The 15924-nt window shown below is 44.5% G+C and overlaps 1 protein-coding gene across 4 annotated transcripts in view; it reads right to left on the bottom strand.

Moving 5' to 3' along the window:
• Positions 1-15924, bottom strand: part of GAD1 (glutamate decarboxylase 1) — a 151990-nt gene that overhangs the window by 106559 nt on the left and 29507 nt on the right. For 2 of the 4 annotated variants that reach the window (XM_040357775.1, XM_040357772.1), the window contains exon 1: positions 118-587. The exons of the other annotated variants lie outside the window; for them this stretch is intronic. The gene's annotated coding sequence lies outside the window, so the exon portion shown is untranslated. Of the gene's footprint in view, positions 1-117; positions 588-15924 lie in introns of those variants that run through there. 4 annotated transcript variants of the gene reach the window in all.

The following is a 15924-nucleotide window of genomic DNA, read 5'->3' on the forward strand; positions in this document are numbered from 1 at the left end:
CCCTTTAATATCTCTGTACTGCCTTGGCAATAAAATGAAAAAAAAAAAGCTCAACAATAATAATGTGTCAGTAAAAGACATAAGAAGCACACATAAATTCAGGTGATGCTTACTTACCTATTATCCGTCTAGATGCAGGTAAGTGCACAGTACTTCATGCAGCTCTTGCAGTCTTATCAGATTTCCCCCCCAAACAAATACAGATGTCTTCTAAGCTCTCCAGGGAGGGAAGGTATGGCAGTCGGGTGCTGCTTAGCATTAGAGGGGTTCCCCTCTTTTCTCCTCCACAAATACTTGGCTGGGTTATTATAAAGCCGGAGAAGCAGTTAATGTCTGTGCGCAGGCATGAGTCAGTGCAACACCTCCTCTAGTCCAGTATGGGAGTATCGACCGCATCACTTGCTGCGAGGGATCAGCCTGGCCACTCTCTCCATCCAAGTGGCTAACGTGACTTGTAAAGGGGGATGCCAGCAGGTGATATGCTTGGGGGCGTTTATCAGGTCCTGTCACCAAAATACCCCCTTAAATAAAAAAAAAAAAGAGCAAGACAGAATAAAGAATATGACAAGACCCCCTGAATGGCAGAAATGTGTAAGAGGGTGGAAGTCTTTTTTTTCTCTTTCTATGAGATGCTAATGGGAGGGGGTGATCCCCTCTCCAGAAACTGCATCCCACTTCATTAGGCTCAGTGATGTCGGTCCCATTCAGTACCATTAACCCTTTCTGTGCAAGAGAGCTAACAGGACACAGGAGCAAAAAAAAAAGGTTACTAAATAAAGGAGTGCCAGTTATTGCTGCCAGGCAAATGCCACCTTTCATCAGGTTCCAGCAAGCTGGGCTATTCTTTGCTCTCTGATTTTATTTACCAAACAGGTCTGCACATTGTAGCCAATTTCTGGTTTTGTTAAAGAATAACATTAAACAATATATATGTCTTATAGAAACAGTTTTCATTTTTGTAAAATTGAAAGCCCTGTCTTAGATAACTTCCAGTTCTTCTTTTTTTTTTCCCAATGGTGGAACTCAACAGGTCTGATCCACAGTGTTAAATGGCCTGAAATGATCAGAGTCCTCTGTACTGCACATATCATTTTTGTACAGTAGAGAGTGTGAGGTCATAAAATGAGCACTAGGGGGCATCAGAGCCCCGCCGAATGAAATAGATATTCTCCCATAGGAGCAATGGATGGCTTGTAAGCACAATAAATAATTGGGAAATATTTATAGGCGTTGAGTTTCTTTTTTACTGTCTGTATTAGAGGGATGCAACCTGTGGCTTTACATAAGCTGTAAAATCACAAGTCCTAGGATAGCCTATGAACTATAATAATATGTAAAGTCTACAGTAAACCTTACCCTTGTGCAATGATTACTATATAATATACAGTGGATATAAAAAGTCTACACACCCCTGTTAAAATGTCAGGTTTCTGTGAAGTAAAAAAAATGAGACAAAGATAAATCATTTCAGAACTTTTTCCACCTTTAGGGCTCTTTCACACCTGCGGTCCATTAGCTGGATTCAGGTAGGGCAGCTTAACTGTCAGGCGGCGTAGCGTATCGTATTTATGCTACGCCGCCTTAAGTCAGCGAAGGCAAGTGCTGTATTCACAAAGAACTTGCCTCCTAAGTTACGGCGGCGTAGTGTAAATGGGGCCGGCGTAAGCGCGCCTAATTCAAATTAGGAACAGGGGGGTGTGTTTTATGTAAATGAGTAGTGACCCGACGTGATTGACGTTTTTTACGAATGGCGCATGCTCCGTCCGTGTACATATCCCAGTGTGCATTGCTCCAAAGTACGCCGCAAGGATATATTGGTTTCGACGTGAACGTAAATGACGTCCAGCCCCATTCACTGACGACTTACGCAAACGACGTAAACTTTTCAAATTTCGACGCGGGAACGACGGCCATACTTAACATTGACTAGGCCAGCTATTTGTTCGAGTAACTTTACGCCGGGAATCGCCTTACGTAAACGGCGTATCTTTACTGCGGGGGGCAAGCGTACGTTCGTGAATCGGCGTATCTTGCTGATTTATGCATTCTAGGCGTAAATCGGCATTTACGCCCCTAGCGGCCGGCAGAACTAGACAGCTAAGATACGACGGCGCAGGCCGTCGTATCTTAGCTAGGTTTAAGTGTATCTCAGTTTGAGAATACACTTAAACATACGACGGCTTAGATTCCGAGTTACGAGGGCGTATCTACTCATACGCCGGCGCAACTCTTTGTGAATCTGGCTACATATGTCTGTTTTTCATCCATTCGTTGTCGAAAAATGGACATACATGTATCCCTATGGGATCGCGGATGTCAGTGGATGAACATCCGCTGACCTTCTGATCTCATCAGTCTCCACTATGCTCCGTTTCTGCAGACGGAAGAAAATACTTTTTTTCCATCCGTCTGCGGATCGGATGAACATGGACAGACAGTCCACGATAATCCGATCCCCCCATAGAGGAGAGCGGAGATCTGACAGGGTGGTCCCTGCACAGTGTGCGGGGACCGCCCTGTCATCTGCCGGCTCAGCAGGGATCAACGGATCGATCCCCGCTGAGCAATCGGGTGTTAAAGGAACAGATCCTCACGGGATCCGTATGTGTGAAAGGGCCCTTAATGTGACCTATAAACTGTACAACTGAGTTGAACAATAAACAGCAATCTTTTAGGTGGAGGGAAGTAAAAATAAGGGTCAGTTCACACCAGATGCAGTTCCGTGCAGTTACGTTTTTTTCTACACCCAAAACAGTCAGTTCCGGTCAGTTTCTGCACCAGAAACTGACCGGAAACTGACTGCATGATGTGAACTAGAGCCATTGGAATACGTGGAAAACACTGTGCATGCATTTTTAGTGCAGAAAAAAATGCGCACGGAACTGTGCCTGGTGTGAATTGGCCCTTAAAACATAAATAACATGGTTGCATAAGTGTGCACACCCTTAAACTAATACTTTGTTGAAGCATCTTTTGATTTTATTACAGCACTCCGTCTTTTTGGATTTCAGTCTATTAGCATGGTACATCTTGACTTGCCAATATTTGCCCACTCTTCTTTGCAAAAACACTCCATATCTGTCAGATTGCAAGGGCATCCCCTGTGCACAGCCCTCTACAGATCACCCCACAGATTTTCAATCAGATTTAGGTCTGGGCTCTGGCTGGGCCATTCCAAAAGGTAATCTTGTTCTGGTGAAGCCATTTCTTTGTTGATTTGGATGTATTCTTTGGGTCCTTGTCATGCTGAAAGATAAAGTTCCTATTCATGTTCTGCTTTCTAGCAGAAGCCTGAAGGTTTTGTGCCAATATTGACTGGCATTTGGAACCGTTCATAATTCACTCTAACTTGTCTAAGGCCCCTGTTTCAGCTGAAGAAAAACAGCCCCAAAGCATGATGCTGCCACCACCATGCTTCACTGTGGGTATGGTGTTCTTTTGGTGATATGCTGTGTCAAATAAATTTTTGGGAATTATGGCCAAAAAGTTCAACCTTGGTTTCATCAGACCATAACACATTATTCCACATGTATTTGGGAGACTTCAGTTGTGTTTTGCAAAATTTATCCAGGCATGGATGTTTTTCTTTATAAGAAAAGGCTTCTGTCTGGCCACTCTACCCCATAGTCCAGACATATAAAGAATATAGGAGATTGTTGTCACATGTACCACACAGCCAGTACTCCTTTAATGTTGCTGTAGGCCTCTTGGCAGCCTCTCTGACCAGTTTTATTCTTGTCTTTTCATCAATTTTGGAGGGACGTCCAGTTCTAGGTAATGTCACTGTTGTGCCATATTTTTTTCACTTGATGATGACTGTCTTCACTGTGTTCCATGGTATATCTAATGCCTTAGAAATTCTATTGTACCCTTCTCCTGACTGATACCTTTTAACAATGAGATCCCTCTGATGCTTTGGAAGCTTTCTGCGGACCATGGCTTTTGCTGTAGGATGCGACTAAGAAAATGTCAGGAAAGACCTACTAGAACAGGTGAACTTTATTTGGGGTTAATCAGAGGCACTTTAAATGATGGCTGGTGTGTACTGACTCCTATTTAACATGAGTTTGAATGGGATTGCTTAATTATGAACACAGCTACATCCCCAGTCAGGTTCGGACTGGGACAAAAACTAGGCCCGGGCATTTTAGACTGAGAAGCCAATTTTTCCAGGTCCTGAGATTCATTGGCGGCACATTCACTAGCCACAATTGCTCTTAGGCCCCGTTCACACCTTGATATGCGATTTTCACTTGACTCTGTGTGTTGTGAGAGAGTGAGAACTTGTATAGCGCTGCAAATGCGAACTAAATCACCTCAAGTCGCTTTGCATCCAGAGTCGTCCTGATCCTTTCAGAAGAGGTGGGTCCTAAGGTTTTTCCTGAAGGCACAATGGTTTTCTTCCATGCGGATGATGGTTGGTAGCGCGCCCCACAGCCGTGGCCCTTGAACTGCAAACCTTTGTTCTTCTTTAGATTTGTAGCGGGTCTTGGGGATGCAGAGCAGGTTTTGATTCATCGACCAAAGAGCGCGACCAGGGTTGTAGTGTTTTATTTTCCCGCATAGGTATTGCAGGGCTTTTCCTTGTGTGCATTTGTGAGTGAGGCAGAGGGTCTTGAATGTGACCTGATTTTTTATGTTAGCCAATGAAGGGACCTCAGGGACGGGGTGATAGATTCCCAGGTTTTTTTTTCAGTCTCCCTGCTATATTCTGGACGACTTGTAGACGCGAGATCTGGTATTTTGGTAGTCTGAGGTAGAGGGAGTTTGCGTAGTCGAGTCGAGAATTAATGATGGTTCCAACTACTACTGCTATGTCCTCTTCTGGGATGAATGGAATGAGTCTACTCAGCAGACGGAGAAGATGGTGGGATCTGCTGACTACTGATCCTATTTGTGCGTCCATGGTCATGTCCGAATCAAAGAGTGTTGCATTCACTTGAATTGGCTGCCCAATGTGTGTTTTTCACCCCAAAAAACATCTTGCTCCTTTTCAGGGGACAAGCTTCAAGCCATTTGTGAAGGCACGGTTTACCGCAAGATCTTGTCACGCAACAATCGCAGCAAAATCACATCACATTTGGGGTGCCATTGAAGAATAATGGCACCCAAGTGCACACAGAATGTTGTGCTGCGATTCCCACGCAATCCCAAATCACAAGATGCTTTTCTATGCAATGTTGCAGAAATCACTATGCCTAGCTACAAATTGCTGAAGGAGAGTGATTGTAGCAGAGCGCAACTAAATGCTGTAGCCAATCACCTGTAACTCTAGCGATTTAAACACTAACTACAAATTGCTGTTACATGTTGGCATTAGCAAAATTGGAGCAGTTATTAATCTCTGCAACAAAAAAAAAATCACCTGTGCATTATCGGCCTTAGTGTTCATGGAATTTAATACAAAAAAAAGCCTGCCATCAGAGGAGTATAAAGAGGTAATAATATACATTAATAAAGCCAAGCGCTCAGGAAGGCTTACAGGAAAGCCATACTGAGGAAGGATGGGGGCTGCGTCTGCTGATCTGAAAGTAGTAGGTGTTCCATGTTGATCAAGTGGCTTCAGTCCTTTCTGAGTCATAGACTTGGAAGAAGTATGCAGATCCGGAGCTATGACTTCATTCTGCAGGTTTGTTCCAAGTCAGTGACTACTCAGAGAGAGCCAGGTAATTAGTATTTTCAGCAGGAGGTCAGCAATTGCAGTATCTCTCAGTACAGAGTCCCTTCTATTCAGCACCATGGACAGCGATCTCCAATGAGTACATGAACCATGTGCTAGATGCAGATTCTTTTGCTGCACATTTATGCTGCTTGAAAAGTTTAAGATTCGCCGCAGATCACTTTTATCGGGGATCCCAGGGGATCTCCGCTGCTTACCGGAGCTGTAATAAATAAATAATATTAATAAAAAAAATGTAAAGCGCCCTGTCCTGCCGAGCTAGCACGCAGAAGCGAGCGCATACGTAAGTCACGCCCGCATATGGAAATGGTGTTCAAACCACACATGTGAGGTATCGGCACGCTTGTTAGAGCGAGAGTAATAAATCTAGCAAAAGATCTCCTCTGTAACACAAAACTGGTAACCTCCCACTGCACTATTGTATGCTGACAACAGGGAGAATGCACTGATAGCCAGAAGCACTGATCGATGCTGAATTTTCCAACAGGGTGGGTGTACACAAATTAATTTAATAGATCAACTTGTGTACATCCAGCCTACCCATGCATGAATCAAAATTTGGCCGGTCCCTGATGAACCAGCTACATTTCGTGTATGGCCGGCTCCTTTGATTGTAAGGTCCTTCAGGGAAAGGACTAATTAAAATTGTAGCACTACCCCCGGAGGAGCTGCGGGTTTGTTTTGGGTGGCACATTTACCTCGTGGCTTTCCGAATTCCTAGGGGTGTATGGTGCATATAGCATACCTCACAACTTTCTGAGATGGGAATGAGGGACACCTATCAGCAAAAGTATGAAGGCATAGGACACACCCCTTGCCACGCCCCCTTAAAGGAGAATTGTACAAAAAAAATAAGATTGGTTAAATCTGTGCTTTTTTTACCATTACTATTTCTTTATATTGGCTTTTGGAATTTACAAATGCAGCAATTTAGAAATCAGATGAAAGGTTTAGCTCTGGGAAACACTTTTTGATAGATAAAAAGTGCATTTTATATACATCTGTATAGATCAGACCAAAATGAGGGACAAATGAGGAGAATGAGGGACAGAGGGACATTGTTCCAAATCAGGGACAGTCCCTCGAAATCAGGGACAGTTGGGAGGTATGCATATAGCAATAGTAATGGCATGTCCGCGACAGGTGTCTTTTGCTGTGCTCGTTATTACCCAGGAACACCACGTGGCACGCGCCCCCCGGCCTGGTAGGCCATAACGCTGGGGCGCCGTGGTGCAGTCATCCAATCGGTGGGTGCCGCACTCGGAGAAGAAGAAAAAGACCCAGACCAATGGCGTCTGCCCCATAAATACCATCCCCCCCCAGCATGCACAGCGAGAGCCAACCCTCCTGATTGGCTGCTGGGGATGAGCACCCACACCTTGACTCCACTGCTGCGATCTACTGTCCTGGGGTGGGGAGAACACCCCAGCAACAACAGACTGAGCCCACAGGCTAAAGCACAGCCAAGCTGAGACAGAGACCCAAATTTGAACACATTAACTGGATCAGAGTTCAATTAACACTCTGATCTCCCTCTAAATTTAGATAGCACCGGTACTTTGAAGTGACCAGGCGCTACATAATCACATAATCTACAGTATGTAAAGCACTACGTCATTTGTCAATGCAATTTAAATACCTGTACTAAAAAATAAAATAAAAAATAAATAAAATAATTGATTCAATCCCATTCCCAAGTAAAAGCAACATTCCTTATTTCTAGTAAAGCCTGAGCTCCTTGTTTAGATGCTGAATTGATTATTTATTTGAGGTATTGCTTTTCCACAACCCACAGAGCCCAGTTTACTACATATGGAACCTCATTTCCATAGACAGCTGAGTGTATGAGGGCTCACTCTCATATGTGGCACCCCTTGCTGTGAAGAGCGATCAGAGGTGGATCCCTTTTCAGAGGCGTTTGACAGGCGGCGAGGAGTTGATCTGTCACCTCCTCGCAATTGGTTGACCGAGGTTACAGCATATTATTACCACTTACTGACTAGTTGCTAGAGGTTACAGCACACATTACGGCTCACTGATTAGTTGCTAGAGGTTGCAGCACATGATTTCTTCTTGTTGATTGGTTGCTAGAGATTACTGTACAGTAACACTGCTCACTGATTGGTTGCTAGAGGTTACAGCACATCATCTCTTCACTGCAGAGGAGCATTATATACATATGAATGTCGCCACTACTTACATATGAATGATGGTTATTTACATGTAAACACAGGGTATGCAGGTGAGTCACCTGTACACAACAATAGGGAAGAGCTGGGCAGCATTAGTAGCAGATCTTGACACTGAGATATCAGGACTCAGCACAGGACTAAAACTTCAAGGGACAAGGGAATTTAAACTGGGATAGTTTGTATAAAGCATCTGCTTTGGGCCCCACAACAATCACAGGGCCCAGGGCAGCTGCCCTGTTTGCCTTGCCTTAAAGACGGCCCTGGTTACACTGGTAGGGCAGTTTGGCCCCACCTACTATTCAACCAAAGCTTTACAACTGGTGTGCCAGATGTGCCTGGGCACACCCTATTGAGTACTTGCACCTATTCTCTGAAATAAAAAAAAGCATTGTATGCCATACTGGGGGGGAACATACATTAAGAAGGTCAGGGAAGGACAGTGCATAGTGTGCCATGAGCTCAATCACTCCTGCAAATTGCCCCCTTTAGTGGTGAAAAGCAGTAATGCAGCAGTTTAAACAAAGTTGATATGCTTGGTCCAAGGTGTCTGCCTCGCTCATGTGAAATGGATGCTGCAAATATATACAGTAATGCAAAACTGTCAGAGGCAGCTTTTTACACTTACAGATTGTGTGATGGTACAAGAGGGATCTTGTGTAGAGAATACATATTTAATGCATGCATTTTTAGCTTTAGCCTTACCATCACAATATACATCATATACAGATTCCTTTTTTTCCCCCCATTGCACGTACTGTATGTATCACAGCATCATATATTATGGTTTGGGGATGATTCACAAACATTTAGCCCAAAATAAATCTACCCTCTGGTCTGCGTCTGTCACTCAACGGACTCACGCTTGATAGGGTATTTATCACAGAGGTGATAATATCACATATGAGATAATATCAGTTCATGGTGGGGTGTGCTATGGGGCAGACTCATCAATCAGAAGGTTATTTAAGACACTTTGATAAATGAGCCCCATAATAACATTGCACGGAGTGATATTATCTAGCTTGACAATAACACTGCTTAAAAACATATGCTGTTTTGCACTAGAAAAGTGAGTTGTTTAAACAGATTTATTCTGCAAGTTGAATATAACTACCTACAATAACAATTACATGCCAACGCATTGTGGTCTTCCCAGTTCCTCCCCACTCGGCTTGGGCAGACTTCCTTGCAGTAGGTTAGGATATGGATTATTTGCCACCTTGCCCTTGCTGTGATGGTTACCCGCAGGGCACACCCGGACCTGCACTCTTATAGCCAGATTCAGATAGAGTTAAGCCGGCGTATCAGTAGATACGCCGTCGTAACTCTGAATCGAAGCCGTCGTACATTTAAGTGTATTCTCAAATTGAGATACACTTAAATGTAGCTAAGATACGACAGCTTGCGCCGTCGTATCTTAGCTGTCTAGTTCCGCCGGCCGCTAGGGGCGTGAACGCTGATTTACGCCTAGAATGCGTAAATCAGCGAGATACGCCTATTCACGAACGTACGCTTGCCCGTCGCAGTAAAGATACGCCGTTTACGTAAGGCGTTTTCAGGTGTAAAGTTAGTCGAACAAAAAGCTGGCCTAGCCAATGTTAAGTATGGACGTCGTTCCCGCGTCGAATTTTGAAAATTTTACATCGTTTGCGTAAGTCGTCAGTGAATGGGGCTGGACGTAATTTACGTTCATGTCGAAACCAATACGTCCTTGCGGCGTACTTTGGAGCAATGCACACTGGGATATGTCCACGGACGGCGCATGTGCCGTTCGTTAAAAACGTCAATCACGTCGGGTCACGAGTTATTAACATAAAACACGCCCCCTGTTCCTCATTTGAATTAGGCGCGCTTAGGCCGGCCCATTTACGCTACGCCGCCGTGACTTAGGAGGCAAGTGCTTTGTGAATAAAGCACTTGCCTCTCTGACTTACGGCGGTGTAGCGTATATGCGATACGCTACGCCTGCACAAAGTTAAGCCAGTCTTTTGGCTGGGACTCCCATGCACCTGGGGCCCCTGGGCAGTGCCCAAGTGTGCCCAGACATTAAGACAGCCCTTCTTTGAGGCTTCCTTAGGCTTGGGCTAATGGGTGCCATATGGTGGATGCAGCCTTGAGCGTTGGATGCAGTGGCCAGGGACTGATATGAATGCTCAGTAGCTCCAGGACTTTGTACGTTGCACTGGGTGACATGCAAACTGTGAACAGATACAACTTACACTTTCTATACGCTCCTCTATGTACAGTATGCCAATAATGAATCAGTATTACAAAAGACAAGAGGTACTGTTGATTTTATGGCATTTGCCAGCCAAGGATTATGGAGCACAGGAACGATGAAGAGATACAACGCTTGGAAATGGTTTTCTCTCTGACAGTTTGATAGCAGCAAAGTATGTTTGAATTTAAACTTCTGACACACGTACAGCTGCTGGATCTGCTGCCTGTCTGTATCTTCTAAATCTTTATGGTGTTGACAGAGAAAAGTTTATCAGCTTGTAAGCACAGTCAGTAATGGATTTATTTTATAACTTCCCAAACTGCTGCTTAGAAGATTTCTGTATATAAAATTTGTCAAAGAAATATGATCTTACCATAGCTAAGCCATATTGTAAAGGAAGCTATAGGGGAAAGGACTGCTGACTTTACTGCAAGTTGGGATACCTTGGATTGTCACTGTAGATAACGTCACATGTTAGATTTACCATTACAGGCAATGCGACAGGACAAATATGGGACATCAAGGGATGGTTTATTATGGAGCAACTACAGCAAACTTTTGGATGTGACTACAGTCTCCTGTCACATGATGCTGTGCCCTGAAGCCCCTTTCTACCTGTTTGAAAGCTATGAGGAAGCTCACAGTAGGCAGAATCTGGTATTTTGTTCATGTACAGTATGTGCCTCAGTGCTTAACCACTTCCCGCCGGCCCGACGACTTTTTACGGCCGCAATGTGGATCTTAAAGCGGGGGTTCACCCTAAAAAAAAAAATTCTACCATGCCATCCAGCATACTAGTGCGAGCTACAGTATGCCTTTATTTTATTTTTTTGTGCCGTACTCACAGTTTAATCCCTTAGTGAAGTTTCAGACTCCCCACAGGGAGTAGGCGTTCTTATGCAGAGGGGAACATGATTGACGGCCGGCTTTGGCGCGTCACGCTTCCCGAAAATAGCCGAAATAGGACTTGGCTCTTCACGGCGCCTGCGCAGTCAGCTCCTAGTCTGTGCGCAGGCGCCATATAGCGCCGTGAAGAGCCGAGTCCTACTCCGGCTATTTTCGGGAAGCGTGACGCGCCATAGCCGGCCATCAATCATGTTCCCCTCTGCATAGGAACGCCTACGTAACTAAGGGATTAAACTGTGAGTACGGCGCAAAAAAATTCAATAAAGGCATACTGTAGCTGACGCTAGTATGCTGGATGGCATGGAAGAAACTTGTTTTTTAGGGTGAACCTCCGCTTTAATTGCAGGGAGGCCGTCTATATACGGCCTCCAGCCACTGAGGGGCGCACGCCCGCCCGCCGCGTCACTCAGGTGCCAATGTGCGTGCCTGGCGGCCGCAATGTCCGCCAGGCACCCGCGATCGACAGTCACAGAGACAGGGACATGGATCTCTGTGTGTAAACACAGAGATCCACATCCTGTCAGGGAGAGGAGACCGATGGTGTGTCCCTTGTCTATAGGGATAACCATCGGTCACCTCCCCCAGTCACTCCCCTCCCCCCACAGTTAGAAACACTATGCAGGGCACACATTAACCCCTTCCTCGCCCCCTAGTGTTAACCCCTTCCCTGCCAGTCACATTTATACAATAATCAGTGCATATTTATAGCACTGTTCGCTGTATAAATGTGAATGGTCCCAAAAATGTGTCAAAAGTGTCCGATGTGTCCGCCGTAATATCACAGTCGTGACAAAAATCGCAGATTGCCGCCATTACTAGTAAAAAAATAATAATAATAAAAAAAAAATGTCATAATTCTATCCCCTATTTTGTAGGCGCTATAACTTTTGCGCAAACCAATCACTATACGCTTATTGCGATTTTTTTTTTTACCAAAAATATGTAGAAGAATACGTATCGGCCTAAACTGAGAAAAATAATTTTTTAATTGGATATTTATAATAGCAAAAAGTAAATAAAATCGTTTTTTTCACAATTGTCGTTCTATTTTTGTTTTTATCGCAAAAAATAAAAACCGCAGAGGTGATCAAATACCACCAAAAGAAAGCTCTATTTGTGGGAAAAAAAGGACGTCAATTTTGTTTGGGAGCCACGTCGCGCAATTGTCATTCAAAGCGTGACAGTGCTGAAAGCTGAAATTTCGCCAGGGTAGGAAGGGGGTATATGTGCCCAGTAAGCAAGTGGTTAAAGGAGAAACTTATTTCTTATTAAAATAATTTTGTTGTATAACTGTGCCAACATAGGCGTGTGCACAGGTTGTGCCAGGTGTGCCCAGGCACACCCTAATCACCCTGTGCAGCACAGATTCCCCCCTACTCCCCCTGGCTCCCCCCTATGGACCAGCCAGATGTCATGACTGGGTTGGAGTTAGATTAAGTGATCTAATAAAATAGAGGGTGGCGTCAATGTGGGGTTTATGCAAAGACTCAGGACGTAAAGCCCCCAGTAACAAAATGTAACTAAATCAGAGAGGCTTATTAAAAAGGGACTTCTGATAAATGTTGGTAATAATAGGCATCAAGTGGGGTCTGCACTTACGCAACACTTTTACCTGTCAATAACTTTTAAATTGCTGACAGGTACACTTTAAGCTCTGCTGTCAGTAAACATTACTGAATTAGTCAACTGACGATAATAAATACCCATGTATAATAATGTCTCCTTATTCCACAAGAGGGCACTGCATCTCAATGTTCTGCTTTAGATTTACACGTAGCATCCATCGTTCATTCTTTGCAAACGGTAGAAATGACTTTGGAAGAATTTTTGTCATTGATAAAGGTCAAGGCATTTTATTGGGTCAAAATCCTACAAATCGTAAGACCAGCAATGAAGGGAGTCACATCTAAAGCTGACCATACATGGATCGAAATTCGGCCAGTTCAGCAGAGAAAGACAGAATTTTGATCTATCATGTATGGGCTGGCTGGTTCTACACACGTCAATCAATCGGTCTTACAACCAGCTTGTTGGGTTTTTCCCAAACGACCAGTACCGCCGGCAGAATACAATAGCGCAGCTGGAGAATTCCCTTCATCCACATCGAATGTTGGTTAGACAAAAAAATAAAAATAATTATCATCATTCTAAAGGCTGCTTAAGGTCAGCATTGTCAACATCCTCATTTCAATACTACTTAATTAAAATCCATTAAGCTTGCTTGTTCCCCCTGGGCTTCCATGAGTTTGTGTTTTGCATCAGAGCTACAGTTCTCCCCAATATCCTAAATATACATATTAGTAACTCTACTGGCATTCAACCATTAACCCTCCCTATAACCCTAATACTGTCCCTAACATTAACCCTCCCTATAACCCTAATACTGTCCCTAACATTAACCCTCCCTATAACCCTAATACTGTCCCTAACATTAACCCTCCCTATAACCCTAATACTGTCCCTAACATTAACCCTCCCTATAACCCTAATACTGTCCCTAACATTAACCCTCCCTATAACCCTAATACTGTCCCTAACATTAACCCTACCTATAACCCTAATACTGTCCCTAACATTAACACATCCTGTAACCCTAACACTATTTCTAATACAAATTCTCCCTGTAACCCTAACACTATCACTAACACTAACCCTCCCTATAACCCTAACACTAACTCTACCAGTAACCCTAACACTATCACTAACACTAACCCTCCCTATAACCCTAACACTAACTCTACCAGTAACCCTAACACTATCACTTACACAAACCCTCTCTGTAACCCTAACATTATCACTAATACTAACCCTCCATGTAACCATAACACTATCCCTAACACTAACCCTCCCTGTAACCCTAACACTATTCCTAACACTAACCCTCCATGTAACCCTAACACTATCCCTAACACTAAGGCCCCGTACACACGGTTGGTTTGGTCCGATGAGAATGAACCGGAGTTCATTTTCATCGGACCAAACCGACCGTGTGTATAGGCCATCGGTCTGGTTTCCTTCGGTCCAAAATTTCTAAACATGCTTCAAAACCGAACCGATGTACCGCTGCCCCATCGGACCAAACCGATGGTTAGTACAGAAAAGCATCGGTTCAAAACCCACGCATGCCCAGAATCAAGTCGACGCATGCTTGGAAGCATTGAACTTTGTTTTATTCAGCACGTTGTATGTTTGACGTCACCGCGTTCTGACCCGATCGGATTTTGGACTGATAGTGTGTACACATATCAGGCCGTACGGCCACTTCAGAGGTGAACCAATAAAAACGGTCCGACGAGCCAGTCTCATCGGTTTGGTCCGACCGTGTGTACGGGGCATAACCCTCCATGTAACCCTAACACTATCCCGAACACTAACCCTCCCTGTACCCCTAACACTATCCCTAACACTATCTCTCCTTGTAACCCTAACACTACCCCTAACACTACCGGTAACCCTAACACTATCCCTAACCCTCCATGTAACCCTAACACTATCACTAACATTGTCCCTCCCTGTAACCCTAATGCCGCGTACACACGATCGGTTCGTCTGATGAAAATGGACCGTTTTCATCAGACGAACCGATCGTGTGTGGGCCCCATCGTTTTTTTATCCATCGGTGAAAAAACTAGGAACTTGTTTTAAAATTATCTGATGCTTAAAAAACCGATAGAAAAAAAACAATCGTCTGTGGGTACGTCCATCGGTTAAAAATCCACACATGCTCAGAATCAAGTCGACGCATGCTCGGAAGGAAGCATTGAACTTCATTTTTCTCAGCACGTCGTTGTGTTTTACGTCACCGCGTTCTGAAACGATCGTTTTTTTAACCGATGGTGTGTAGGCACGACTGATGAAAGTCAGCTTCATCGGATATCTGATGAAAAAATCCATCAGACCGCTTTCATCGGATGAACTGATCGTGTGTACAGGGCATTACACTATCACTAACCCTCCCTGTAACCCTAACAGTATCCCTAAAACTAACCCTCTTTGTAACCTTAAAGTGATTTTAAATCTTGGAATTAAAAAAAATAACAAACATGTTATACTTACCTGCTCTTTGCAATGGTTTTGCAAAGAGCAGCCCTAAGACTCCTTTCACTAGGGTGGTTTTCAGGCTCTTTAGCGCTGGAAATGCCTAAGCTAAGCACCTGAAAACCGGCTCCCATTCATTCCAGTGTGACTTTTCACACCGGGGCGGTGCGCTTGCGGAACATTTCAAAAAGTCCTGCAAGCAGCATCTTTGCGGCGGGTTGGAAGTGCAGTATTTAGTGCTCTCAAAATGCCCTGCCCATTGGAGTGAATGGGCAGCACTTTCAAAGTGCCTGAAAAGCGATTTGAAAGCGCCACAAAACGGGTGTTTTTAACCCTTTTGGGGTTAAAAGGGCAAAAGCGTCGCTTAAACAGCGCTTTAGTGCTTTCAGTGTGAAAGCAGCCTTAAAGGAGTTGTAAAGAAAACATTTTTTTCACCTTAATGCAATCTATGCATTAAGGTGAAAAAACATCTGATGACGCCGCCCCCCCCCCGAGCCCCCGTTTTTCTTACCTGACCCCTCGAAAGTCCCGAGCTCGGTCCTGAGATCCTCTTCGCCGCTGATTGGCTAGAGCGGATGGATTGAGAGCAACGCAGCCATTGGCTGGCGCTGCTGTCAATCACATCCATTGACGCAGCGCGAGAGGGGCGGGGCCGAGGGATACAGTGAGCGGCTATGGCCGATCACTGTATCACGGGAGCGCGCCCGCAAAGACTCACCACCATGCGTGCGCTCTCGCATGACTGTGGTGAGTTCTTGTGGGGAGGACCAGAGACAGCCACCGAGGGACCCCAGAAGACGTGGATCGGGGCCACTCCGTGCAAAACGAACTGCACAGTGGAGGTAAGTATAACATGTTTGTTATTTTAAAACAATTTTTTTTTCCCT

The sequence above is a fragment of the Rana temporaria genome, chromosome 6, assembly GCF_905171775.1.
Source record: "Rana temporaria chromosome 6, aRanTem1.1, whole genome shotgun sequence".
Classification (NCBI taxonomy): Eukaryota; Metazoa; Chordata; class Amphibia; order Anura; family Ranidae; genus Rana; species Rana temporaria.